At 43.4% G+C, this 25,168-nt stretch overlaps 1 protein-coding gene across 2 annotated transcripts in view; it reads right to left on the reverse strand.

The window, feature by feature from the left end:
• The window catches only part of SLC16A9 (solute carrier family 16 member 9), a 74,015-nt gene extending 57,274 nt beyond the window's left edge, over nucleotides 1–16,741 (reverse strand). For both annotated transcript variants that reach the window (XM_061161577.1, XM_061161576.1), the window contains exon 1: nucleotides 16,342–16,741. The gene's annotated coding sequence lies outside the window, so the exon portion shown is untranslated. The remainder of the gene's footprint in view (nucleotides 1–16,341) is intronic.
• Nucleotides 16,742–25,168: the final 8,427 nt, after the last annotated feature.

The raw sequence follows: 25,168 nt of genomic DNA on the forward strand, positions 1-25,168 counted from the left end.
GCATTCTTGCCTGGAGAATCCCGTGGACAGAGGAATCTGGCGGGCTACAGTCCATAGGGTCACAGAGTCAAACACAACTGAGAGTCTGAGCACACACGTGCATATATATATATATATATATATATATATATTTCTATATCTACAATTCTGTATGCCTTTTCCACAATATTAAATAGCTACAAAAGAGAATTAACTCCAAACAAGAATTTCAGTACAGCTGTAAATCCAGTTGTTATGACCTTAATCAGACTGTCTCAGTAGTCAAGGGAGGACTAAGACACTCCATGCGTGCGTGCTCAGTCGCTTCAGTCATATCTGACTCTTTGTGACCCTCTGGACTGTAGCCTGCCAGGGCTCCTCTATCCATGAATTCTCCAAACAAGAATACTGGAGTGAGTTGCCATGCCCTTCTCCAAGGGATTTTCCCAACCCAGGGATCGAACCCAGGACTCTTGTGTCTCCTGCACTGGCAAGCAGGTTCTTCAACACAAGCACCACCTGGGAAGTCCAAGCTACTTTATACTCCTGGCATATTAATGAAGAAAAAGATGAGGATTTAAATGAGGATTTAAAAATCAAGGTATCTATTAAAAGTTTACTCTTTAAAAATCAGTGCTAGGGGACTTCCCTGATAGTCTAGTGATTAGGACTTCATCTTCCAATGCAGAGGATCTGAGTTCAATTCCTGGTCAGCAGCTAAGATTCCACATGCCTTGCAGCCAAAAAACCAAAACATAAAACAGAAGAATACTGTAACAAATTCAACAGACTTTAAAAATGGTCCTTATTAAAAAAAAATCTTAAAAGAAATCAATGCTATCAGCCAAAAAAGTAGAAACAACCCAAATATCCAACAACTGATAATAAATAAAATGTGGTATATCTACACAATGGAATTTTTCATTTATTATAAATTGTATTTAGCTTTTGGTCTCCAAGTTAACTGAGGAGGCAGGTTGTTTTATTCTTTCATTAAAAAAATCATTTTATTGAAGTATTGTTGATTTACAATGAAGTGTTTCTGTTGTACAATGAAGTATTTCTGTATATACGTAATCCTTTTTCATACTCTTTGCCATTATTGTTATTACAGGTTATTGAACATAGTTCCCTATGCTATACAATAGGACCTTGTTGTTTACCATCCTGTGCATAATAGTTTGCATCAGATAGTCCCAAACTCCCAATCCATCCCTTCCCCACCTCTACCCTTGGCAACACAAGTTCTCCATTTCTGTGAGTCTATTTCCGTACACAATGATATTATTCAGCAATAGAAGGGAATGAAGTATTACACATGCTACAACATGTATGAACCTTAAAAACACTGTACTAAGTACTAAGGGAAAGCAGCCAATCACCAAAGACTACCTATTACATGGTTCCCATTTCTATGAATCTTCCAGAACAGGCAAGTCTACAGAAAGTAGGTGAGCCATCGCCTAGGGCTGAAAGAGTTTGGAGAAAAAGAGAAATGACTGCTGACAGGTATAAGGTTTCTTTTGGGGGCTGTTGAACATATTTTAGAATTGGCTACAGTGATAGTTGTACATGTCTGTGAATACACTGAAAACCATCAAATTGTACACTTTAAATAGCTGAATTATAAGGTTTGTGAGTTATGTTTTAATAAAGCTGTCAAAAAATTAATGCAAACCCCAGCTGAATATATTTATCAAAATTCATCATATTGTATACTTAGACATGTTGGATTTTACTGTATATAAAGTATACCTCAGTAAAGTTGACTTTATAAAGAAAAATTATTAATGCTGTAAACACACATACAGTTCCAATGACTGCTCTATGACCTGATTTGGAGATAAAATCAACAATATCTGTTTAACGTCTTTCATAAATGTGAGGTTCCCTCCCCTCCCACACACCTCCCAACACCCACACCCAGATTTCTCCAGTCCATGATTCTTTCATGTAACTTAACTAATGCAGACACAGTCACTTCCTAAGTCAGAGCATCAAGTTCACTCCTGATCACACCCAGATTTCTAACCTAGGAACAGGTTTAAACAAGGGCAACAAAATCAGGAGATTATGCTTTGCTTATTCTATTTGCATTGTAGCTCCTAAAATAAAGCAGTAACAAAGCTCCAGTTCAAGTGCAGGAATGACTACACATCATAAAAGAAGAATCTAAGCAATGAAAATAAAATGTAAGTTCAGGGCTTCTAAAGTAAACGTCAGTGATCTCTGGCTGCTTTGTGTACGTATAGAAGAATGTACAGAAAATGATAAGGAGCAAGTTAATACTTTAAGTTGTTTGATAGCTTCCTTGTTTTCCTCTTAGTTTCACCATAAAGACAGGGTAGAGAGGAAGAGAGGTTTTGCTAGTATCTGGTTCCACAACAGAAGGAACTGAGTTAAGGTCATGAGCTTTATTCAGTTCAGTTCAGTCGCTCAGTCGTGTTCAGCTCTTTCGACACCCAGACTGCAGCACGCCAGACTTCCCTGTCCATCACCAACTCCTGGAGCCTGCTCAAACTCAAGTCCTTCACATCGGTGCTGTCATCCATGATGCCACACATGAGCTTTGTTATCACATGTATATCTGGTTCTGATACAGTCTACACTACTTACCATATGTTTTTGAGCTAAGTACTTAATGTCTGTGAGCCTCAGTTTTCCCCATCTGTAAAATGCTGAAGCTGAAGCTCCAATACTTTGGCCACCTGATTCGAAGAACTGACTCATTTGAAAAGACCCTGATGGTGGGAAAGACTGAAGGCAGGAGGAGAAGGGGACGACAGAGGATGAGATGGTTGGATGGCATCATTGACTCAATGGATATGAGTTTGAGCAAACTCTGGGAGTTGGTGATGGACAGGGAGGCCTGGCGTGCTGTAGTCCATGGGGTCGCAAAGAGTCAGACATGACTGAGTGACTGAACTGAAAATGGTAAATAATGAGTTTAAAGTACAAAGTTCACTTATATGCGGAATGTTAAAAAAGAGTACAAAGGAACTTATCCACAAAACAGAAATAGAGCTACAGATGTGGAAAATAAATTTAAGGTTACAGGGGAGAAGAGGGGAAGGGATGAATTGGGAGACTTGGATTGACATACAGACAATATTATATATAAAACAGATAAAAAGTAAGGACCTATTGTATAGCACAGGGAACTCTACTCAGTATTCTGTAATAGCCTAAATAGGAACAGTATGTAAAAAAAGAGTAGCTATATGTATAACTGATTCACTTTGCTGAACACCTGAAACTAACACAACATTGTAAATCAACTATACGCCAATAAAAAAATTTTTAAGTTCAAATCTCAGTGCCTGGCACACAATAACACATTTTACTAAATATTAGCTATGATTTTATACCTATAAAGGATTTCTGGGGACTTAATAGCCACTTTCTCAGTTACTCACACCAGAATTCAAGATCAACTAGTTACTGAATCATCACTCTAGGGCTTCTAAGACTTTTTGATCTTTACTTATCTCTTAATCTTTAGTTATTTTTTTAATACTAAGAACATTTAAACCAAGATCTGCATACTGGCAGGTTGCATCTGGAATGATTCAAAACTGTGTTTACTACTGTTAAAACTTGATTTGGTTTCAAGTTTAGGAATTCCAGAATTTGCATTTTTAAAAAGTCACCCTATGAAAAAAAAAGTCACCCTATGGGGAATTCCCAGGCAGTCCGGTGGTTAGGTCTCAGAGCTTTCAATGCGATGGCCCCAGATTCAATTCCTGGGCAGGGAACCAAGATCCTGCAAGCCTTGCAGTGCAGCCCAAAAAAAAAAAAAAAAAATCACCCAACGATTCTAATACAGGTCATCCACAGATACACTCTGAAAACTGCTGCCCAACCAAAGTGATTCTCGACCATGACTGCACTAGAAACATCTGGGCAGCTTTTAAATATCCCCGATGCCAGGTCCCACCACCAGCCTGCTCTGGGGTAGAGCCTAACACTTCCAGCCACTCTAACGTGTAGCTAGGCTGAGCATCACTGTCCTAGAGGATACAACACGTTCTGACCAACCATCCCGTCTTCCATCCCAGTGGAGGAAGGACACAGGTGAGGAAACCAGAGGAGAAGATAAGCAGTTGGCGATAGTGAACTAAGCAAGTGGAAACTGCCTGGAGCCCACCACCCCGGTGCAGCAGCCAGCACTTGGCTGTCTTTTGACTCTACTCTGTCATTTACCCTGTCAAAGACAAAGTTTACTCAGCCCCACACCTAAATCTCCACTGATCATCACATCTATGTTGGTTTCAAATAGAAACAAAAGCAAAACTTCTTAGAGCAGTGATAACCATGGCAAAAGTTAAGTTTCTTGATTTTCTATAAATGCTTGCAGAAAAAATGCAGAAGAGGATCACTGTCTATAATACAAAATTTAAAAGATGATTACATCCATCTATCTGCTTTTTTAATGAAAAGAGGAGAAAGTGGTATAAGAAAGTATATCAAACAATGCAAAAAAATAAATAAACACCTCTACCATGCTAATGCACCTAAGTGACTTAAAGGGTACAGAAAAGTCAGCATCTCTCTCCAAAGAATCAAAAGTTTACCAAACAAGAGAGCAGAATAATTGGACCATCTCAGGACAGCATGACTTTTATTTTTCTAAAGCCTCCTGGAGTGTAGAAGGAGGAAAAAAAAGGAACGGATGGCTGCCTGCTCCCTCTTCACTTCTGACAATCTGGCGCTGTCCCCACTGGTGGTGGCAATGCTATTAACCCCACCCTTTGATGTGGCAAGTGCCCCAAATCTGTTGGCTGGTTTCTGGCCAGAGAATGAGAAATTTCACCCTGACGGCTCCAGAGAAGGCAAACACACACACTGCCAGATAGAAGAGAGAAAAATCTTTTCCCAACTCTCCCACTGTCCCAGATGGCCAAGTCCCAGAGGATGAACTGCCTCTAGAGCATCACTTCACCACCCATAATGCCACCCTGCTGCCGCAGAGCAGTGCAGGTAAAGACCTGGGAGGAGCAGCTTCAAGAATCTCCAGGCAGGGGCTTCCCTGGTTGCTCAGTGGTAAAGAATCCACCTGCCAATGCAGTAGACACGGGTTCAATCCCTGATCCGGGAAGATCCCACGTGCCATGGAGCAACTAAGCCTATGCATCACAACTATTGAGCCTGTGCTCTAGAGCCTGGGAGCTGAAACTACTGAGCCTTTGTGCCCCAACTGTTGAAGCCCATGTGCCTAGAGCCCATGCTCTGCAACAAGAGAAGCCACAACAATGAGAAGCTCAAGCACCACAACAAAGATCCAGTGCAGTCAAAAATAAATAAGTGTGTGTGTGTGTGTCTGTGTGCGTGTGTGCATGCTCAGTCATGTACAAGCTCTTTGTGACCCCATGGACCAATACATAAACAAAAATTAAAATAGATATATATGTATAATTGAATCACTTTGCTGTACAACAGAAAGGAACACAACATTGTATATCACCAATACTTCAATAAAATAAACTTTTTTAAAAAAAGGGAAGAGAGAAGTCACAGTGAGGGAAGACCCCAGTGACAATGACGGTCTGCTCTTAGGTCCCAAAGAGCCATCAGGTCACCCACAGCCCAAAGAAGACAAAACAAAGAGGCCCTGAAGTCCAAGAGAGGCTTACTTTCATTACTTTCTTTCATTTCCTTCCTTCCTTCCTTTTCCACTCAACTCAGGGAGCTATGCAGCTTATGCACACCTCTTTGCCGCGTGTTACTCCACAGTTTCCAGGGTACTTGTTGGTAGAATGGAGGTGAAGATGAACCCTCAAAGTTGACAGGACAAAATCAATTCCTGTGTCTCCTGAGCACCACAGGAAGTCAAGTTTGCCTTGACAGTCTTCATACCCCAGTTTTCTACTCTTCCCCAGTTCAAAGATACCCCTTCCTGACTTCAAATATACCAAAGATCTTGAGGATACCCTGGTTGTTCAGTGGTGAGGATTCCATACTTTCACTGCCAAGGGTGAGGGTTCAGTTCCTAGTCAAGGAACTAACATCCCGAAAGCCGTGAGGTGTGACCATAAAGATATCTAAGATCTTGTTTTCTAAACTAGTTCTTAAGAAAAGGTGATAACTCTTTGGGCATCAAAAAAGCAAAGGACCCAATTTTAAGGTTGCAGCTCCACACAAGCATGTTTCTAATCATTAAAGCATATACTTTTCAGGGGATTTCAAACCTGGCTGTGGCTCAGACAGTAAAGAATCTGCTTGCAATGCAGGAGACCAGGGTTTGATCCCTGGGTCAGGAGGATCTCCTGGAGAAGGGAATGGCTACCCACTCCAGTATTCTTGCCTGGAGAATCTCAAGAACAGAGGAGCCTGGTGGGCTACAGTCCATGGGGTCGCAAAGAGTTGGATACAACTGAGCAACTAACACTTTTCATTTCAAACCTGGCTGTACCATAGGGGCTTAAAAATGACCAATGTCTGAGACTTCTCTAGACACAAGAAAACAGGATCTCTGGGCTTGAGGCCAAATTGCTAAAGGGCTCCAGGTGATCTCAATGTGAAGCTTCTAACAGAAAGGAGTGGACCACTGCACTAGCTTACATAATTGCTCCTCTTGCCGGACAAGCCTAAATTGAAAGACTTGACTGATTTTGGTTATTTAAACTGATCTAACACTTTCTATGTATCAGACACAGTGCCAGGATTTTCAAATGTTATCTTTTTAATCTACATAAGATAAATTAGAACAGTATTAATAACCCTCCTTCTACCTCCAAAGTCCACAGAATTTTTGCTAGATTCTACTTAAGGCTCTCTCTCTCCATTTAACCCTAGGATTTATCACCTAATGGAGGTTCATAAATTGTTCATAGGTTTGCATTCTTTTACTTTGGTAAGTTATCTTAAACTTTTTTTAAATGGATACTCTTTAACATAACTGGACATGCTAGCATCCTTCAAGGGCTTATAGTGGACAAATTAATGTCTACATAATGATAATGATAGCTTGACCATTTCAAGGACCTTTGAGAATAATACACAGAATACTGTGGTCTTCAGATCTCCCTTGGCCCTAAGTCCTAAAAGTCTTTACCAAAGACATTTCTATTTATTTCATAAAAGTCTTTTAACATTCTTGCAGCACACACACACACAACTGCTAAACACAACCAGGATCCATCATTATTCCTATGTTCCCATTCTATGTGGCTTGTGCCTCTTTTTTTTTTTTTTTTTTTGCTGGTCTGCATTATAATTAGCCATTACTTGTCTTTCCCTTCACTACACTGAAAATTCCTTGGGGTCAAGGCATACCATATGTTCTTTATGTTCCTTCCACATCTCTGCATATAGAAGGCACTGAATAAATGTTTGCTAATGTTAATAGAAAAAAGATATTAAGCTGTAGTTCAGGGAGCAATGTAAAGTAGCTAGCAGGCTAGAGGGGTGTGGTCCAAACTCTCTAGTGCATCATCAGTCGTCAAATCAATCGCACACTGTGAGCAGCAGTGTTTAAAAAACTGAAATTTAGACTAGAATAAAATTGACTAAAGTAGCAAATATAAGTCCTCCTGCACACTGCTAAGGGTTGAGCACTACTTTGAGAGACTTGGCTTCAGTGTTTACATGTGTGTGCCTGTGTTTGCTGGCAGGGTTAGGCTGTAAAATAAATCTCACTATGGGTCACAGTCAAAAACACTGAAAGCCCCTAGTCTAGAAGGGTCCATGTTCAACCTGGGTACATAGTTGAGGTTAGACCACAATTAATAGCAGAGCATTAGCCATGTGAATTTAAGCAAGTTAAAAAACCTCAGTTTCTTCAACTATAAAATGAAAATAGGATAGGAAGAACTCCTTTGTCATAGAAGTTTATGAGGAACACACGAAATAATCTCTATGAAATACTAGGTGTTGATATCTGGCATACAGCAAATGTTTACCAATACTGTTACTGTTGTGGCATGTTCTAAAGGTTTTCTTAGAAAAACTTGAAATGAGTACCTCCCTCCCTCCCTCCACTTTCTCATTTCCTAATCATTCCTCAACTCAATGTTTTCTGGCTTCTATGCATCCAGAAAGAAAGAAAGAAAATGTCCTTACTGTGTTTTTTAACTTCTCAGTGCAAAAGAAAATCAAAGATGATCGTTCCTGCTCTCATGGAGATTCAAGCCAGGCATCAATAAACAGTGTGATCCAAAAATTATAAGTAGGGTTTCCCGGGTGGCTCAGCAGTATAGAAGCCACCTGCCAATGCAGGAGACACAGGTTCAATTCCTGATCTGGGAAGATCCCACATTCCGTGGAACAACTAATCCTGTGTGCCATAACTATTGAGCCTGTGCTCTAGAGCCTGGGAGCTGGAGCTACTGAAGCCCATGTGCCCTACGGCTTGCACTCTGCAATGAGAGAAGCCACCACAACGAGAAGCCCGCACTCCACAACTAGAGAGTAGCCCCTGCTCTCTGCATAGTTGCAGAGAAAAGCCCATGCAGCAACAAAGACTCAGCACAACCAAAATAAATAAATAAAATGTTTTAAGTTAATTATAAAAAATTATAAATAAAAAATAAAAACTGGTTTTACAAATCCGTATTTTGTTCATATGACATTTGGTATTTAGATCTTTCAATACCCAGCTAGCTACCTGATTCTTTCTATTTTCTCTAAAGATTTGCAGCAATTCAGCCCCAACTACCTCTGCAGGATTACCAAAACCTGGACTCCCCAAACCACTGTCACAATTCATCCCTTAAGCCATGCTCCTCTCCTTCTGAATGCCTTAGACTCTTCACTCCCCACCAGCTGTGGGGAGGCTGTAATCCTTTCTGCAACTCCTGCTTCAAGTTGTTGTTCAGTCGCTCAGGCGTGTCCAACTCTTTGCGACCCCATGGACTGCAGCATATCAGGCTTCCCTGCCCTTCACCATCTCCCAGAGTTTGCCCAAACTCATGTCCATTGAGTCAATGATGCCATCCAACCATCTCGTCCTCTCTCATCCCCTTCTCCTGCCTTTAATCTTTCCCAGCATCAGGGTCTTTTCCAATGAGTCAGCTCTTCACATCAGGTGGCCAAAGTATTGGAGCTTCAGTTTCAGCATCAGTCCTTCCAATGAATATTCAGGACTGATTTCCTTTATTGACTGGTTGAATCTCCTTGTAGTCCAAGGGACTCTCAAGAGTCTTGTCCAATACCATGGTTCAAAAGCATCAATTCTTGACTTAGCCTAAATGTCTCCTCTTATTTGATGCCATCCAAACCCTTCAACAGTTAGTCATTCCTTCTCGAAGGTCTCACAATAATTTGGGCAATCTTGTTCTTACAACATTTATCACAATATGTTATTATTCATTAAGGTATCTAACCAACAAGATTATCCTGCATCCCCAGCACTAAGAACTGTGCTTGGCACATAGTAAAGGCTCAACAGGTCTTTATGAAATGAATGAATAAATGAATGCATAGAAAGCCTACTGATCTAAATCTCCTGTATATCAAAATGATTAACCATATAGTTTTCATTCAACAGAAAGAACTGAGTACATTTGGGAGGTATTTGTGTATTTGAAAGAAAATGAATGTATCTGGAAGGTGCTGTGGACCGAAGGTGGATGTGGTTCCTTCCTCCAAAGGGCTTAGAGCCTGCCTCCATCATTAAACCTGAAAGGCTAGCCAAATACATGGGTAAACATAAAGTTAGCTTTTTTAAATGAAAGTTTAAGACCAGTATAAGATCAGATGGTATGTCTTAAATGATCAGATAATTACCTGATTCTTTCAGGTTTGTTTTAAATGTTAAATATCCAGGGCTGGCTGACAAACTCCCATAGGTGCAAGGGAGGGTCGACTCACCACTGGAGCAGGGACAAGGACAAAGTGTGGCCCAGAACTGTCACCGAGAGCCTTCCACTGGTCCTCTCTGTCAGCTCGGTTACAGTGAGGTCTGTGAGTTCTCTGAAAACGCCATGTTTCTTTTATGTACTCAGATGCTTCCTTCCTGTTGTCAATATCTGCTCTGACCTTTACAGGTAGAGGCAGGCCCACCTGTTTGTAAAATAGCTCATTAGCATAAAGCAAAGAACACATCTTACCTGGTCACATTCATGAAACTCTGCTTTAAAAATATTATATTACAGAATTTAACTGTAGTGTTCCCCCAGGAACGAGTTATTCAAAAGAACTGGAGGTTGGAATCACGTGCAAGTCCACTACTTTTGTTCTCATTTTTATTTTTTGGTATTCATATAAATATACTTTAAAAAAAAAACCCTAAACTTCTATATTAACACATAAGAGCCAAACTCTTAACTTATTCACCTTGTTGCAATTGAAGAACATCCCCAGATTAAGGAGACAGACTACAGGGCAAAATCTTGCTCAGGTAAAGATGATGATTTGTCTAAGCACTGTAAGATAAACTTATTGGGAATTCCCTGACGATCCAGTGGTTTGGACTTCAAGCTTCCAAGGCCAGGGGTCTGGGTTCCACCCCTAATCAGGGAACTAAGATCCTGCAAGCTGAGTATCATGGCAAAAAATAAATAAAGCAAACAAAAAATTAAGCTTATAAATACACCTTGTTCAAGTGGAAACAAGGATCTATTTTCCAGCTGTCATTATCTTCTTACGTTTGAGTGAGAAGGAAGAACAGGAAGGAAAATATTTAGAGAACAGTTCTGGGTCCTGGAATTAAACCTAACTAACTGTCCCTGAAAGGGATAATTAACACAAGCAATTAACTGCCGGGGCCTCTGAATTATGTCAACAGCATGACCATCGATAAAGAGCATTCATTGATTTTAAAGGCCTTATAAATCTATCATGGTCCAGCACTCACCAAAGAGATCTTCCAAAGCTATCATGCTTTAGATCCGGTGAGTGCTGGAATATGTGTCAGTGAAGAACTGGGTTAGAGATCAGATGGACTGAGGGCAGGATCATGGAAGTCTGAAGCCAAATGAAAGCTTGGAAGTCATCTAGCAAATTAGAGCAAAAAAGCCAGATCTGATCTCTAGAGGTGTTTTGTTTGGCCTGCCCAATTCTTATTTTCTTTTATTTTTAGCCATGTTGAATGAATTGCCAATGTTTTCCCATCAAAATCTGAATTTCCGGATTCTCTTGAAGATCTGGCAACACTGGGCTCTTGTTCTTACGTAATAACTGGCTGGAAGAGAGTAGCTCTGGCCCTCGTGAATGGGCATGTTTTCCCCAGCTCCTTCCACTCCCTCCGCTCCCTTTCACAGGACCAAGGCTGACTTGCCTTGGAGTTTTACCTGTGCTCTCCCCACCTCCCACCCCAGTCTGCTGCTCCATGAGGCCAGTCAGCCCTAGGTGAACCTGGAGAACTTGCTGCCCCCAATCTTAACAATTACTCAATTTCCTCCTCTGTATGAGGAAACTGGGGCTTCCCTGATAGCTCAGCAGGTAAAGAATCCATCTGCAAGGCAGGAGACCTGGGTTTGATCCCTGGGTTGGGGAGATCCTGTGGAGGAGGGCATGGGAACCCACTCCAGTATTCTTGCCTGGAGAATCCCCATGGACAGAGGAGCCTGGCGGACTATGGTCCATGGAATCGCAAAGAGTTGGACACAACTGAGTGACTCCGCACGGCACAGCACGAGGAAACTGAGGTTTAGAGATATCTTGTTAAGGGAGAGACCCGTCTCAAGATCCCTTACTGACCCGTCCAGCGAAAGGCCACCTATTTCCAGTCCTGCTCTCAGGAATAGAAGAGGAAATAGAAGAGTTCATAAATCATTCAGTCTGAGAACAAATGAAAAGATAGATCTAGAGATTTAACAGTCAATATAAGCAAAGTGAGGACCAGAGACTTAGATGTGAGTTGGTACCATCATTTCATTTGTCACAGGCATTTATCAAGCTTCCTAAGCTACCAAGCTTTTGTTTCAGCTTATCTTAATTCCATACAACCCATATGCCATAAAACTGGGTCCAAGTATTAACAGTAGTGGTGAAGAAATCTCTCATGACGCAGTCTCCAATGGTGTGTCGTTTTGCTTAGTGTTTTGTATAACTTGTACATGATTATATAGAATCCAGTCTTTTGCCTGAATATATACTTTAGCATGTCATCTACAAACTAGTAGATTCGCTATATAATTTTCAGAGTAAAAACTCTGAAGACACACGGTAATATATATGGGATGCTGAAATACCAAAATATGTGGTGCATGTGGGGGATTTGCTGGGAAGAGTGAAAAGAATATATGAAATTGATGCTCTTCCAGGGAATCTGGGAGGCCTAGTCTTTGTATTTAAGGCTGTTAGATTCACTAAAGTTTTCCGCATCTCATATCCCATCTCTTCTCAAAGAGCTTAAGAGTTTCTTTTGAGTGGGTCATAAAAGCACAAGATCATATAACAGTTTGAAGATAAGGCTTCCTTGGTGGCTAAGAGGTAAAGAACCTGCCTGCCAATGCAGGAGACACAGGTTTGATCCCTGATCCTGGAAGATCCCACATGCTTCGGAGCAACTAAGCCCATGCACCACAACTATTGAGCCTGTACTCTAGAGCCTGGGAAGCCACAACTGCTGAAGCCCCTGTTGCCCATTTCTCTGCAATAAGGAAAAAAAAAAAAAGCCACCACAATGAGAAGCCTGTACACTGCAACAAGAGAGCAGCCCCTGCTTGCTGCAACTAGAGAAAGCCCACACAGCAATGAAGACCCAGCACAGCCAAAAATAGACTGATTAATTTAAGAAACAAGTTTGAAGATGTGTTAAAACACTGAAATACAGGTCATCACTGAACCTATGAAGTAAATATAATCAGATAATGTACAGTACGGTGACTATAACATACTGCGGTATATGTTTGAAAGTCACCAAAAGAGTAGATTTTAGAAGTTCTCATTGTGTTGTGTGTGTGTTAGTGTCTGACTCTTTGCAACCCTACGGACTGTAGACCACCAGGCTTCTCTGTCCATGGGATTCTCCAGGCAATAATACTGGAGTGGATTGCCGTTCCCTTCTCCAGAGGATCTTTCTGACCCAGGGATCAAACTCTGGTCTCCTGCTTTGCAGGCAGATTCTTTACTATTTGAGCTACAGGGAAATCCTAAAGTTCTCATCAGACACATGAAAAAATTAGAACTATGGTGGTGCATGTTAATTAAACTTGCTGAGTCACCATTTTGTAGTATATATATATATATATATATATATATATATATATATATATATATGTTTAGAATCATCATGTTGTACACCTAAAAGTAATATTTTATGTGGCAATTATATAAATTAAAAAATAAAATTAAAATGATAGAAATGAGGATGCAAAGGAAAAATAGAGAAAAACTTCTCCTACAGGTAGCAGGCCCAAATTCTAATTACTGTGAATAACAGTTATCATATATTATGCCCCTGCCCAAAGAATGGGCTATCAAGACAAACTTTTTGGGTTCAATACCTGGTTCTACCACTTACTTAGTTGAGTGACCTTATTAAAATTTTCAAGATCAAGAGATTAAGGTGATTTCCCTGTGGTTAAGTGGTTAAGACTCTGTACTTCCAATGCCAGGGGCTTGTCTGATCCCTGGTCAGGGAACTAAGATCCCACATGCTGTGTAATGAGGCCAAAAAGAAATTCTCAGAATAAGTTTAAAATTATGCCTCCCTAGATAAAACAAAGTATGTAGCTCACTTAGTATGTCATGTTTAATAAAGATTAACAATAATTATTATTATTGTCAATAACTGAAACAGTGAACAGAAAGTGACTTTACTCTGCATATTGACCCAGGAAAGTGGGGGTATTTTCCTATCCAAAGTTTTAATCAAATTAAAAATTGTATCCTAAGATTGAAAATTCAGGGGAAATAATTGTTGGATTTGAATAAAGCATTGAAATCTACTTGAAAACACATTACTCTTTCACATTTATAGAGAGTAAATGCTATTAAGATCTTATTCATTTGCTTATTAGGGGAAGCTCACAAAATTGTACTTCAAGGAATAAACTACAGTGAAGGATATTAACACTGTTGGTATAAATACAATAATAATGTTCAATCACACTTTAATTTCTTAGCATGGCTTGTCATCTCCATAATCTAGCCCCGTCCTACCTTCCAGTCTTATCTATCTTAAATTCCAGACTCCAGCCACTCCAAATTGCTCTGCTACCTTTGAACACACCAGACTTGCACACCTCCATGCAACACGCTTGTTCCAGCAGCCCTCCTTTGCATCAAGGAAATCCTCTTCCTTCTTCAAGTCTCAGCTCAGATGCTACACCCACCACATAACTTTTCTCATTTCTTAACCTTGAATGAACCTCTCTGCCATTCAATCATACACTATTGATGTCACTGCCATATGATTACATTTTTACTATCATGTATTCTAGATATTTATAAACATGCCTATTTTCCCCACCAGACTAAACGCTTTGAAGGCAGGGGTCATGTATTCTTTCCTTGAACTCAGTTTTAAGTCACTCTTCAATCTCATTATCTGCAGGGAATACTCGGATGTCTACAAAGAACCTCCCAAAAGAAAAGGCCAGCTAGCTCAAAATATATGCATTCTTGCCAACTTTAATTAAAATTAAAGTCATTAGGTGATACTTTCTTTTTTTTTTTTTTTTTTTTTTTAGGTGATACTTTCTTGTAAAGCAATAATTAAACAAGCAAGACATTGTTTCTTTTGTACCTACCCACGGGCTTTCTATACCCAACTGCATTGTATGAAGTAAGTTCAAGTAATGACTCGCTCAAGACTAAAAAAATTGCAGGCTCAAAAGATCAGGTGAGAAAATAAAGCTTCAAAAGCTAACTACATCTAATTGTCATTCTCTTGCTCTAGTTTCATGACCAGAACCACACCCAAAGCACCAAGATCTGCCTTGATACAGATTCAGACATCAGGTAATGCACATATCACCACCATCTTTTCAGAGACTCAGTCAGAAATTAGAGAAGACTTCCCAGTGTCCTGATCTACCTCTGCATATCTTTTGTCTTTTCCTATAGGCATCCCACAGAGAAAAAGTGTCCTTGTTACCCCCTCTTGCCTACACACAAAAGAGAAGAGACAGAGAAAGAGACAGAGAAGTGTGTTCTTAGGCAGTCAGCGCTGCTACAAGTATGAGTTATTGCAAATTTGCAGGTTAAGCTATTTTATAATGTAATTTCCACCTCCTAGGGCCTGAAAAGAAATAAATTTTATTTCTAGCAATGATACGGATAACCCTGTTATCTGGATCCACAAGGTATTTAAAAGAAGGTGTAATCCTGTAAATGAATAATTGGTGCTTTCACTTCAGGATCTTGTCTAGCTTCCTCAGTCCTCTGCCTGAACCAGCCAGAACAATTTCTCACAGCTGAAACCAACTCAAATCTGAGAAACTGTTAGGACATACCAAATTAACAGGATTTGCTGGGACAACTGAAAATCCTACTCGGCGGGGAAGGGGAGGAACTCACCTGCAACCTGAGCCACTATCCAGGTAATTCAAGATTTAAAAAAATACATCCAAACTAACTGTGACCCAAGACACTGATCCAAAAACACAAGATATTAAATAACTTACTGTGTAAGTAGTATGCCTATTTCGTGTAAATCCTACCTAACCTCCAGGATATATTGATTGCTTTAGGCTGGATTAGACATGGCAACCTGAGATGCATTGATCTACTTATGATGACGAAGTTTTTATGCGTTTATCATTTCTTTCCGAACCCTCGAGGAGCTCCTGAGGCTAGAGGTGGTTACCTAGAGTGAGCCACAGATGGAGCGTGAAGCACCAAGTCCTCGCAAGTTCCGGCTCTGTGTCCAGGCGGCCGAGGCGCCCGTGCCTCCTGCGCTCGCCCGAGCTGACCCCGCGGTGCTGAAGCTGGCGCCGCGCCTAGAACCCTTGGGCGCCCCAGTGCGACCCTCCCAGGGTCACCTGCGTGCACCAGCTCTCAACCAGGGCACTCGGAGGCCTCATGCCCTCTGGGAAACAGGGGCTCACCTGAGTCGCTTCCCCCCCAACCCCCACCCTGCTCTGCCACCAGCAGTCCCCGGCGCAGATCTCTATCCCGAGCTCAATCCGAGGGCACCGTCCTCTCTCCAGGACCTCCTTGCTCCCTCTCTCTCGTCCAACTCCGTGCACAATACCGCCCTCAGAGCGCTGGGAAAACTGGCCCGCTGCAGAGCAGCACCCCACCAAAGGGTTGGGAGTTGTCACGCGGTGGGCGCGAACACCCCGAAGACACTCTCAGCTCCCCCGCACACACTCCTAACAAGAACCCGGCTCCGAGCTGCTTGGCCGCGGATGACAGCGTCGCCCCCGCCTCCTCTGGCCGCTCGGAAACCGAGGAGTTTCTCCTAGCCTCCGGGAGGCAGACGGGGAACCGCCGACCCCCGGACCCTCCCCGCGAGCTCCAGCTTTTTACCTGGGAACCGGCCGCAGTGAGCGGCGTCTCCGGGGCGCAGCACGGGGCGCACTGCCCGGGCGGGTGGTGCCGGGAGGACAGCGGCCGCCGCTCTCCCCGGCAGCTCCGGGCCTGCTGGGCGGCTATTTACCCGGGGGCTCGGCCCCGGCCCCGGCCCCTGCCGGAGTATTGGGCAATTCGTCCCGCTACAGGCTGCCCCGGGAGCCGCCGCCCTCTGCCCCCGCCGAGCTCCGCGGCAGCGGCGGCGGCGGCCACATGGAGGGAGGGAGCCGGCCCCTCCAGTGGGCTCCACCTTCTCGCCCTCCTTCTCCTTGGGAAGTTATTTCCCGTGCTTTTCCCCCCGGTCTCTCTCTTTCGCGGGGCACCCTGGCCAGTCTGAACCGGTTGTGACTGAGCGGGTGGCTTGGGGAAGGAGGAGGAGGCGGAGGAGATGGAGGTGGGAAAGCGGGCGGTAGGGGCGCTGCTCTTGCTCTCGCGGCTCCCAGCCCCGCCACTCCGGCCGGGCGGAGGGAGGGCACTGTGGGGGCCGCGGCCCGGGCCCGGCCCGGAGCCACGGAGGCCGCGGGGGAGCTGGGCACCGCCGGCCAGGCGCCCCCCTCGGTGCGCACACTCGCGCGTCCCCAGGCGCCACTGCGCCCCCGCCGCCCACCGCGTGCTCGCGCCGGCCCGTCCAGGACCGTGCGCACTTGGAGCGAGCCCGAGTGTGGAGATGAGGGCGAGTGCCCGCCCGGTCTCCCAGGCTCCTGGGCCGCTGGGCGCCCTCCTAGCCGGAGCTGGCAGCGATCCCAGAGAAACGGGCACCAGAACTTTGACGAGTCGGTGCTCCTGGGCAATGAGGAGTGAGGATGCCAAGTGCTGTCCTTTGTGACAGTTCCAAGGAAAACGGGGGCGCCCCTGTAGTGCACAAAGTGTGCCGAAGCACAGAGGCTGCGTCTGAGCACGTTCTGTCTATAAGGCAGGTGCGCTGCACTAAAGATACACTCCTGTCTTTAGTTAAAAGTAACAGCCATGGCACTGAGATTTCCACAGTCGCCGCAGCAGACTGGGGCCAGTCCATAGGTAGGTATCTAGTGCTTACCACGTGTGGCAACCTCCTAAAGCGATGTGCAACTTTTGCGTTCCTGTACATATGGGTATTTCTGAGAAGGGACACCATACATTCTACTAGCTTCTCAAAGAGGGCTGTGACCATCCACCACTGAGATGCAAATTTCCTTTATACACTGAACCTCCTCTAGTTCTGACCTAGACAAAGACTCTACACCTTACCAAAGGTTGGTTTCTGAAATTCAAATGAAGCTGCATAAGCTTCCTCAGCCTCCCTGTTTCATCTTTTCCGCATCAAGGAGTCTATATGAGATGAAATTTCCAACAAAAAAACCTGTGGACCCTGGCCACATTGTTGAGTGTTCTTACAGATAGGAAAATAGTAGCTCATCTATTTGCCTCACACCATTTGTTTCCCTGCAATTTACTGACTTTCATTCAGGTCATGGAGAAGAGTGCATGCCTGCATGCTAAGTTGCTTCAGTCCTGTCCTACTCTTTGTGACCCCATGGACTTAGCCCGCCAGGTTCTTCTATCCATGGGAATCTCCAGGCAGGAATACTGGAGTGGGTTGCCATGCCCTTCTCCAGGGGATCGTCCCAACCCAGGGATCGAATCCATGTCTTCTGTGTCTCATGCATTGCAGGCAGATTCTTTATCAGCTGAGCTACCAAGGGAAGCCCCAATGGGAAAGAGAATGACCAGTTATTAGTTAATGGTTAATTATTACTTTGTTTTGTCCTCCTTGGTGGGTCAGCTGGTAAAGAATCTGCTTGCAATGCAGGAGACCCTGGTTTGATTCCTGGGTCAGGAAGAGCCCCTGGAAAAGGGATAGGCTACCAACTCCAGTATTCTTGGGCTTCCCTGGTGGCTCAGATGGTAAAGAATCCACCTGCAATGTGGGATGCCTGGGTTTGATTTCTGGGTGGGGAAGATCCCTTGGAGAAAGGAATAGCTACCCACACTGGTATTCTTGCCTGGAGAATTCCATGGACAGAGGAGCCTGGTGGGCTACAGTCTATGGGGTCACCATGAGTCAGACATGACTGAGCGACTTTCACTTTAAAGATGAAGAAAAATTAAGGGGGGGAGTGGGGGAGTAACAGTAAGAATAATAGGAAGGTGGTCCCAGAAAGTTTCTGGAAGGAAAAATGGAGAGGTGGTGATGTCAACACCATTGAAAATTTATTTCGAGGAGAGGGGATCCAATAGGGACTTCTCATCATCTTCTATTTTTTGCCTGGTTTGCAACCACACTCAAGTGCATTCACTTTGTAATAATGTGTTGACCTGTACACTGATAATTTTTGTACTTTTCTCTATACATTTCAGTAAAAGGTATTTTTAGAAAGTTTTTTCTTTGATTCAAATACCCCCTAACCACTAGAGCAAATGTCATCTTGACAGTTGGTTGAACCAATCAATGTATTTTGTTGTTGTTAGACTACCAGGGAAGCATGACCAATGTGTATGAAATTATATTTCGGAGACAGGGAGACCCTGCTTGAAAAATATTTCTTTGTTCACCAGCTGGCTTCTGAAGTTGCCCTGTCCCTGTTCTCGTCTTCACCAAGTTCCCAGATTTCTCTCAGGAGTCAAAAACTCGAATGGCTGAGGGTCCAGACTCATAATGTTGTGAATGAAGTGGGCAGAATGCAGACTGGGAGCATGGAAGCTGGCTCCGGGGGATGGCGGGGGGGGGGGGGGGGGGGGAGCGGGGGAGGGGAGGAGCAGCCTGGTTTAGGGGATTATTGCCTGGCTGGAATGTGAAAATTGCCACTGATGAAGGTTTATTATTCAGTCATACCTCAGCAGAGCATTTAGACATACTGGAGAACTCAGAAATCTAGTCCAAACCTGACACTTTACGTATGAATGGAATTTGACCCAGAGAAGCCAGGGATGAGTTCCTGATCAACCCCAGGTCAGAGTGGTGGGGTGGGGACCAGGTCTGGCAGACAGAGATGGTGCTATCACCTTTGCTCCTCAAAGAAATCTCAAGTGGTCAAGTATGTTAGCTCCATTTTATGGATGATGTTACTTGCTAAAACTTTCAGTCGGTAAAGACCAAAATGACCTCCTGACCACCCAGAGTTTTTATTCCCAGTGAAGTAAAGATGCAAGATCTGCTTGAGAGGCGAGGGTCAGACAAGTTCAATATTGCTGGCTCTACAGCTCTGTGCAGCCCCTGCCCTTTGAGTCTCTCTTGGGCCTAGAAGTTGATGCGCTTTCAACATGATGGAGTGAGAGAAGAAGGCGGATCATGAAATAAATTGGATTTAAATGAGCCTCCCTTGGGAAGAAAGAGACCTAAGGGAAAGCATTTAAGGAAAATTGATACAGAGGTGGTACCCTGAAGGAAGGCATTTGTTGTCTTGTGTTGTCCTTATGGAGCATTTGTTAAGAAGTCTGTGGTTGGTGTAATATTCTAAGCTCCCCAGTTCTTAGACTATCTGTTGCCTTAAGCTTTTGGAGGGTAAGATAGAGAAATTAACCTAAAATCAGCCCAGCAAGGAAGCTGGAAATACAAACGGCAGAGGCAGGCATCAGTGGGTAGGGAATGGTTAGGACAAGTGCAGCCCCTGAGACGCAGGTCCACCGCCTGCCTAGCTGACAGGACTTCCCTTCCCAATTTATGTTAATACATCAGGGCAGGTTTCTTCTCTTTTGTAAGTCTTGTTCATCCCTGTTTATGAATGACAGCACAGCTACATAGGGCTTCCCAGGCAGTGCTAGCGGTAAAGAACCTGCATGCCAATGCAGGAGACATAAGAGACACAAGGGACATGGGTTCAATACTTGGGTCGGGAAGATCCCCTGGAGGACGGCATGGCAACCCACTTCAGCATTCTTGCTTGGAAAATCCCATGGACAGAGGAGCCTGGCAGGCTACAGTCCATAGGGTCGCAAAGAGTCAGACACGACAGAGCAACTTAGCTCAGCTACATAGACACTACACTTTGACATAAAAATAACACACACACACACAAATAGACTTTAGAGTTTTTTAGCTCAGCAATCTAAGATCATTCTATTAATTCCCTTTCACTCACTCACCCTTTAACAGGATCTAATCCAATGCTTGATGATCTGGGGTGGAGCTGATGTAATAATAATAGAAATAAAGTGAACAATAAACGTAATGTGCCTGAATCATCCCCAAACCATCCCCCCACCCCAGAGTCTGTAGACAAAAATGTCTTCCACAAAACTGGTCCCTGGTGACAAAAAGGTTGAGGACTGATGCTCTAACTGATAAAAGATCAGACAAAAGTAGATGGAAGTGAATAAATCCTTCCCCTCATGGCTTATCGAGTTTTACTGAAAAGGACACAGTTTCAGATGTCAAAAATTACCTGAAGAACATATCACTTTTTTCTTGCAATCCTCCAGAGTACTGTTTCATCTTTTTCTTGCCTTTTCTTTCATCATTTTATCTGGCTTAAACAATTTTTAATCTTAGAGGAAGGAGGGAAGAGAGGTGAGTACTGTTCTTTAAGTGCCTGGTAATTGTCAAGAACTGTGCTATCTCATTGACTTCTCAAAGCAATCTATTGTAGTCTTGTATCATTATCTTCACTTTGTAGATGAGGAAACTGGAATTCAGAGCTGTTAAGTTACTTGCTGAGTCACTCAGTAGGTAAGCGATGGAGTCGGATTCAAGCCCTGGTCTGGCTGATGGCTAAGCCTGTGCTGTCCCCAGTCTACCTTAGAAAAACATGTCAAGGCTTGGATGAGCTAATGGAGGACTGCCTTCTCAATGGTAATAACTCATCTGAGGCTCACAATAAACCTAAAAAGGAAGTGTTCTTATTATTACCCACATTTTGTCAGTGATAAAAATGAACTAGAGAGCAGTAGTTAAATAACTTGCCCCCAATCACACAGTTAATGATGGGTGGTACATGTGTGCATCCTCAGTCACTTCAGTCATGTCTGACTCTTTGTGACCCTGTGGACTGTAGCCCACCAGGCTCCTCTGTCCTTGGGAGACAAGGAGAGGCAAGAATACTGGAGTGGGTTGCCATCCCCTCCTTCAGGGGATCTTTGCGACCAGGGATCAAACCCACGTCTCCTGCAGCTCCTGCATTGCAGGTAGATTGTTTACCACTGAGCCACCTGGGAAGCCCAATGATGGGTAGGCTGGGGTTCAAATCCAGGCATCCAAGCTCTGATCCACCACCCTGTTTCATGAAAATGGAAATCAGAAATGTAAAATTATACAGAATGTACATGCCTTCTGTGTGTGTGTGTACATATATATCCACTTTTCATCCTTCTGCTCTGTGTTGCATGGTTTCAAGGCCATAACCAAAAGGAACCTACATTTTTATGCATACCATTTCCAAAACCCTCAGTTTATCTCCAGGTGTTGGACTGACAGCATCTGTGATGTCCTCACTGTCAGTTTGCGTAGCAAAACTATAAACTCCTGAGAGCAGGTACCAGATGTGTCCTGATCATCACTGTTCCCTAGAACACAGTGGCAGCAATAGAACAGAACTTCACTTAATGAGCTCTTGTTGAAGGAAGGAAGGATCGAACAAACAAAGGAACGAACGCATGCTCAAAGTATCGGCAGTTATTTTTGCTATAGCAGATAATTGAAATTCTTCAGTTGCCTTACTCTGCCAAACTCTAGTCTAAGTAATTATTACAATCATCTCATTGAATCTCATAGGGCAACTACTACTTTTTACTCATTTTATAGTTGGGGAACTAAGGCCCCCTGAGGTCAAGTGAGCTGCCCAAGGTGAGATACCACAGCAGAGGCAGAGACAGGAGGTAAACACAGGTAGGTAAGTCCAGGATGCATGCTTATAAGGCTAGGCTGTGGCCCCTCACTCTGCTAGTTCACAGCTTACTCTAGCCCAGGATAAAGTATGGCGCTTGGGACATAGTCGACTCTCCATAAAGGTATTAACCAAGAAAAGGAGGAAATTCTCTCATGTTTCCAGGACAGTTTAAGACCCTTTCCCACATTTAAATTCACTCATGAAACCGTGTATCCTACAAATAAACAAGAGGCACCCAGACCGGACAGTGGGCAATGATTACTGATTCTGGGCTTTAAGTAATAAAAGGAGGATCTAGTGTTACCAATGCCTGGGAGAACAGAACCTGCAAAGCAGGGATTACCCAGTGGGAGCTGGAATTTGGAAGAGATTTTGTTTTATTGCCAGAGACAGAGAGTCCAGGTGTGTGTAGAGAGAATACTCCCACCTCTCTCTTTGCTTTCAGTTTTCTTGGTGGCATCTACCATTGGCCAAAGCCAGGAAGAAGCCAGGCACTGAGGCAGTCCAGAAAATCCTGCCCACCCAGGGTCAGCCTCCAGGGTACAGAGCAGGGCAAAGAAGGTAGACACTGGGTTGGGCTGGGGAGAGCGGCAGAGGGAGAATGACCAGGACCACCAGGCACTTAACTGAGCTCTGCATCTACCACATGACTGTGACTTTATCATTGCTACTTTGATCAATTTGCCTTAATCTTGTCAGCAATTTAGATTACGGGGAGTTTCATGCATTTTATGTTGATTCTATGAACTGCAACTTACAAGCCATTTCTTGAATTCTGGAAATGTGCCTCACTTGTTGCTTGTAACATAAATCTCCAGACAGGGACTCCAAGCTATACCGTCAATTCTTCTTTGTTCTTTCATCCAAATAATTCTTAAGCATTTATGCTTGCCAGGCAGTATATGAAAACAAAGAGTCTTGCAATCTATGGGGGAAGAGCGTCAGATGAACAATCACTAGAATGTGCTAAGTACCTCAGTCAAGGTACTTAGGCTATGTTAAGAGAGCAGAGAGGAGTAAATACTGCTTGAGTTGGGAAGGGGACATTCCAGGACTGAGGGAACATTTACAAAGTCTTAATGGTGTAAAATGCCTGGACTATGGAAATACAATGGATAATTATAAGTGATTCAAGGTCAGAGTACTTATGGGAAGTGGGAGGTAAACAGGAAGAGGCCTTTTGATCATCAGCAACAGCTCCTATCTCTTGGCAGGACAACATAAATGGAGAACTGGGAAGAACTCTGGTGTACTGGGAGATCTAGAGGTCAGGGGCTACATTGCCTCAGCAGGAAATGAATGGGCTCTGTCTGTTTTCTCCAGCCTTACAGGATTTTGTTGAAGATTAAGTCCCAGAAGAAAGAGTGTGACTGACCTGGTGTGAGCAATATAAACATCACTCAGAGGGAAAGGAGGCACTTTGAGAGGACTCTCCAAAAGCAAACTGGACTGCCAACTAGCCTAAACAAAGTAAATGTCCTCTTCAGTGGGTTAGACTCTGTGTCTCTATTATGAAGGGGTTCTCCAGGAAGCAAAGAGGAACCATTGAAGGATTCTAAACACTGGAATATATGGTTGGCTTTTTGTTTCAAAACCATCACTCTTAGAAACCATGTTAAAAGATAGATTGGGAGAGAAATAGTCAGAGGCTACTTTAACAGCTGAGGCAAAATACATATTTGAAAATTTAATACCTAGAAAATTTCAAAATAAGGGGACCAATTTGAGAGGTTAAGAATTCAAAGACAAATTCTTAATGCACTTATGAAATTAAGTGCCATATAACTGATGGATACAGGGATGAGTAGAAAGAAAGGTTGGGAATGGCTTCCACGTTTCCCATAAGAGCTTGTAAAGAATTGCTATAAAATTAGTGAAGTATGCCTCATACTGCAGGAGCCTCTTCAGTTCAATTCAGTCACTCAGTCGTGTCCGACTCTTTGTGACCCCATGGACTGCAGCACGCCAGGCTTCCCTGTCCATCACCAACTCCTGGAGTCTACCCAAACTCATGCCCATCGAGTCGGTGATGCCATCCAACATTTCATCCTCTGTTATCCCCTTCTCCTCCTGCCTTCAATCTTTCCCAGCATCAGGGTCTTTTCAAATGAGTCAGTTCTTCGCATCAGGTGGCCAAAGTATTGGAACTTCAGCTTCAACATCAGTCCTTCTAGTGAACACTCAGGACTGATCTCTTTTAGGATGGACTGGTTGGATCTCCTTGCAGTCCAAGGGACCCTCAAAAGTCCTCTCCAACACCACAGTTCAAAAGCACCAATTCTTCAGTGCTCGTCCTTCTTTATAGTCCAACTCTCACAACCATACTCGACTACTGGAAAAACCATAATCCTTTAGAATAGTCCAAATTTCAAACACTGTATTTCATTGTTCCAATAAAACATTAAAAAATTTTCAAGAAACCCCAAGTTAAAATACATCTCCAACATTCCTTTTGCAGTTGGGTATGGTTCAAAGTTCTTTGGTCTGACTCTCCTGATTTGTGGTATGGATAACATGATCATAGATTAGTGAATATATGCAACAGAAACAAAAAGCAGGAAACCTTCAATATCAGAATAGTGAGTAGTAGGCTTCACTGGTGGCCCAGACAGTAAAGAATCTGACTGCAATGTGGGAGACCCGGGTTTGATCCCTGGTTGGGAAGATCCCCGGGAGAAGGGAATGGCTACCTACTCCAGTATTCTTGTCTAGGAAACCCCATAGATAGAAGAGCCTGGTGGGCTACAGTCCATGGGGTTGCAAAGAGACGGACACAACTGAGTGACTAACACATACACACATAGTAAGTAGCGGTGCCTGCAAGGTATATGCCAGGGTTTTACAGGAAAAAGGCTTATCCTAACCGAGAAGAATATGGGTTGATTATCAGGTTAAAGAGACCTTAGAGGGAAGGCGCCAGATCCTTTGGCAGCAACAAGTGAACATCGATAAAATACCAGATGTACAGCTGGCTCAGATGGAGG

Source organism: Dama dama, chromosome 15 (assembly GCF_033118175.1).
Source record: "Dama dama isolate Ldn47 chromosome 15, ASM3311817v1, whole genome shotgun sequence".
NCBI lineage: Eukaryota > Metazoa > Chordata > Mammalia > Artiodactyla > Cervidae > Dama > Dama dama.